At 44.8% G+C, this 4,340-nt stretch overlaps 1 protein-coding gene across 1 annotated transcript in view; it reads right to left on the bottom strand.

Moving 5' to 3' along the window:
- Window positions 1-205: 205 nt before the first annotated feature.
- Window positions 206-4,340, bottom strand: part of LOC108797175 (galactosylgalactosylxylosylprotein 3-beta-glucuronosyltransferase 1-like) — a 111,780-nt gene continuing 107,645 nt past the window's right edge. The window contains exons 6-7 of the mRNA XM_018568752.1: window positions 2,724-2,726; window positions 206-345 (exon numbers count right to left, since the gene is read on the bottom strand). The gene's annotated coding sequence lies outside the window, so the exon portion shown is untranslated. The remainder of the gene's footprint in view (window positions 346-2,723; window positions 2,727-4,340) is intronic.

The following is a 4,340-nucleotide window of genomic DNA, read 5'->3' as shown; positions in this document are numbered from 1 at the left end:
TGGCGCGTTAGGTGGTGAGAACATCTTAATTAGCTTTGGTACAGAGACCCATATGTCTGAGGAAGAACCAACATATGTTTTACTCGGAGAGAAGAGCTGGCTTCTGTTCCTTTTCCTCCTTGCTGGCTTTCCGTGTCTTTTTTTTTGTATTAATTAGGAGCAGTGGTGGCGTTAGCAGCAAAGCGGTTCTCTGCGACACCAAAAGGTCTTTTTTTTTTGAAAAATGCGAACTGAAGCATCCACAAAGTAATCCCACGATATTTATTTTGTAAGAATAACACTGTAAAATCAGTCTTTAGTAAACGTAATCCTTCTGTATCTTGATAGAAATAGTGCGACATGGACCTGTAAAAAAAAAAAAGGAGAGCATTTTGTAACTTTAAAATTTGGACAAAACCTTTATTTTCACATAATTGAAGGGTTAGTCCACTCAAAAGTGATGGTTAAAGGCTAAGCTTACCTCTCAGACCATGTTTCATGTTACACCCATATTCAGGGTGTAACATGAAATATGGTCACATTGAAAACCCAATGGAATCTGCTGAGCTAAATCACCTACCGGTTTCCTATGTTTCTTGGGGACTTCATAGGTGACATGTCCCTATGTGTGTCTCCACTCCTTCATTAAGACATGAGTGTTCCCTCTCTTTTTAGAGGTTTGGGTTTTTCTTCTCACCTAGGAGGTTTGGATGTTAGGGCCCACCTTAGAAGAATCGGTGATCCTGCCCACCTTGGAATTTCTGGGTGTTCCTGTCCACCTTGAAAGTTTGAGCACTCCTGCCCACCTTTAAAATGTGCAAGTATCTGTCTGATTTGGAGGTTTGGTTGTTACTGCCCACCTTGGAGAAATGGGTATTCCTAACTGCCCTAGAGGTTTCTGCTCACCTTAGAGGTTTGAGCGTTCCTGCTCACCATAGAGGTTTGAGCGTTCCTGCTCACCACAGTGGTTTGAGTGTTCCTGCTCACCATAGAGGTTTCAGTGTTCAAGCCCACATTGGAGGTTAGTGTTCTGTCCCACGATTAGGGTTTGAGTGTTCCCTCCCAATTTGGAGGTTTGGGTGTTCCTGCTAAACTCGGAGAGACAGCTAAAAATAAGCTGATGGGTTTTAACCATTTCCTACTCTATCCAAAACAAAACAAACTAATAAGGGGAATGATAAATGATTCACTCTGTACTGTGCATTTTAGAATGCTTTGATTTTCACCAGTGGGATAACACAGGCAGAGCTGAACTTCAAAATGAGAGATGCGGCTGAGACTGTGAAGGTCTTCAGTCGCTTACCTGCTCCTTCCTCTCCCCAACCCATTCATAAAAAGCCTTGTATTCAGGGCCATCCCTATGAGGTAGTTGCCTCAGACGGCACCACACTGGGTCACATAGCTCTTAGCAACCTATGACGCTCTGTCCGGCCTCCGGCCCAGCTGACTGAAGTCACTAGTTGCCAGGAGCTGAGCGGGACACCCTAGTTGGCATTCAGTGACGTCAGTGAGCTGGGCAGGAAGTCGGAAAGAGGTATCTTACACCCCCATGGTACATGCGCCCCCCCCCAGCCCGCACCCCCCCCCTCTCGGTAACATGCGCCACCACCATCACCCCCCCATCTTTTCATTAAATACTGTTTGTGAATGGAGGAGGAGAGATCCGGTTGCATTCTCGCCCCTCCTCTCCCCTTCTCTTTTCTCCGCTCGGCCATTCACAGAACACTTTGGATTCTGTGAAAAGAATGGAAAGCTTTTTGTGAATGGACGAGGGAAGACAAGGTGGCTGGTATGTGAGTAAAGCTCTTCACTGGCTCAGGCACATCTTCGCCCACAGTTCGGCACTGGCCTGTGTTATCCCACGGGTGAACATGAAAGCATTCTAAAGTAAACAGGGCAGAGTGAATAATTTAAAACCAAGCAGTAACATTTGGGCGTTACCCAAATTTACCCTTAAACCTCCTTTCCCTCTAGATCATGTCCCAACATTTTTTTAGCAGAGACACAGACAGCAATACAAACCTGGCAGAGGTTCTATCAAGGGATGCACTGAAATGAAATTTTTAGACCGAAAGCGAAATTAACAAATTTGTCAGGCTGAAACTGAAACCAAAAATGATTTTTTTTCCAACCTTTTTACATTTTTAAACATTATTTGTTAATTATTTGATTTGTATTTTTAAAAACATTTTTTATAGTACGGTTGGGGGCTTTGGTGAAATATCAGGGGTTTAAACAGACCCCTTATATTTCCCTTTTAACATAGAAAAAGAGATTGAGGAAACAGAGTCCTAAATCTCTTTTTCTGCAGCCCCATGTTATGAAAGATCAGGAATCCCTTATACTGAGTGCTTCTGTCCATTCATAAACTGAGGAGCAACTATGTCCATGAATAAACAGGAAGTGATGTAGAGAATTTCCTGTTCATTCATAACTGTGGACATAGTGAGCTTACTATGTCCTCAGTTATTTACAAACACTCAGCGATCAGTACTGATCACTGAGTGTTTGTACCCCGCTCTCCATCCTGACTGCTCTGTCTGTCACAGGAGCCGAGCTCTCCACCTGCACCGCCCCTCTCAGCATCCTGACATGTTTCTCCTCCCTGCACTGCCTGCTCGGCATCCTGACAGGTCTCTCCTCTCTGCACCATGCCATTCAGTCTCCTCACAGCTTCTCTACTCCCCACTGGGTGCCGACAGCTGGATCAGCTCTGAGTCCCCTCTGATCCCCGCTGTCAGTACAGACTGGGCCTCAGCCGACAAAGGCAGGGGAGAGCAGTGGGGATTGGAGGGGACACAGACCGGCGCTCAGCATGAAGGAGAGAAGATAGAGATGTACCGCATTTTCAGCCATTTTGGTACTATCAGCATTTTGCTCATAGTTACCATGTTACGTCGGCTGAAATTTGGCGCATTCCTAGTTTTATCCCCTCCTAAAAAAGTTCTGGCTTTAAATGCACTTTAACATTTAAAAAGGAGAGCTCAGCAATAGCAAGCCGCATATATTTTCTGTACAGGTTGCCCTTATGAACAGGATTCTAGGAAAGCCTTGAAATGCCTCTCAGGTGAACAGACACGGTACGGCTTAGTCAGCATTAATTAATGTTCTGACTAATTACAGAAACGCGCTCCTCCGGACTAGAAGCTTTGAAAAACTCCCCGGAGTAACAGCGTACACTGGCAGCGTGTGCAAAGCCTGGGGGCAGAGCGGCAAGCACACCGTCCAATGCAAGTCTTGTTACTTAGCAAATCCACAGGAATATAGCAAACCGAGAGCAGAAAAGGGCCGCTCTGTTCAGTTGGTTGTGGGGTCTCTGCTTCTAAACTTCTGTGTTTCTATACTTTCCATGAAAAAAGCGAGACGGCCATTTCTGATGTCCCAATATATTTCTGAAAGCCTCCCATTAATGAAGGGCCTATCTAGGAAGATGCTCTGGGCAATTTCTCTGCTCGTGCCCACATTTCAATAAAGGTGAAAATTATTTTACAAATAACTTTGACCACTAAGGCCCCATTCACACTGAGTGATTTGCAAATCGCGCGTTTGTCGCGCGTTTTGCATTTTGCGCGATATCGCGCAAATGGTTGCATTGAGCAAACTAGAATCGCGGCAAAATACACTCCAAAAAGGGTCCTGCTGTAGCGACGCACGACCCGCGACAGCGACGGACAGAGCCCCATTGCCGTGCATTGGAGAGCGATATCGCGCGGTAAATTTCCGCAATATAAATCGCTCAGTGTGAATGGGGCCTTAGAATGATTTCAATTTTTTGGTAAAAAGTCGGGGTCACGTCGGGTAAATAGACACCAAACATGTCAAGCTTTAAAATTACGCGCACCCGCGAAATCGCAAAAAAATACCATATCCAAAATTGACTATAAACGACGCTTTAAAAGCTTTCTACCGCTCATCAGTTTAGTGTTATCAGTGATTGATGGCCCTAGAATTATTGCTCTCACTCCGACGTTCACGGCGATATGTAACATGTGCGGCACAATGGATGTAATTGTGCGTGTGCATGTGGGGGGCGGGGAACTTTAATTTTTTTTTTTTTTATTGCTTTGATATGTGACTTTTAGTTTTTTATGCAACTTTCATTTTTGTAAAACTTTTTTTCACTTAACTTTATTGCTATCACATAGGGAGCAAACAAGCTCCCTATGTGATAGCCAATTTGCAGTGACAGGTCCTCTTTATGGAGACATCAGGGGTCTGTAAGACCCCTAATGTTCCCTAGGGAACACCAGAGAAGCGGATGAAGCAGAGACCTGCTTCACCAGCTTCTCTCTGGTTTCTGTACCGGAGAGTGACACTGAATGCAGCAAGTGATGTAATACACATCACTTCCCGAATTCAGA

Source organism: Nanorana parkeri, unplaced genomic scaffold (assembly GCF_000935625.1).
Source record: "Nanorana parkeri isolate BGI_ZX_2015 unplaced genomic scaffold, ASM93562v1 scaffold1239, whole genome shotgun sequence".
Classification (NCBI taxonomy): domain Eukaryota; kingdom Metazoa; phylum Chordata; class Amphibia; order Anura; family Dicroglossidae; genus Nanorana; species Nanorana parkeri.
The sequence above is the reverse complement of the archived record's forward strand: the minus strand, read 5'-3'. Positions and strand labels throughout refer to the sequence as shown.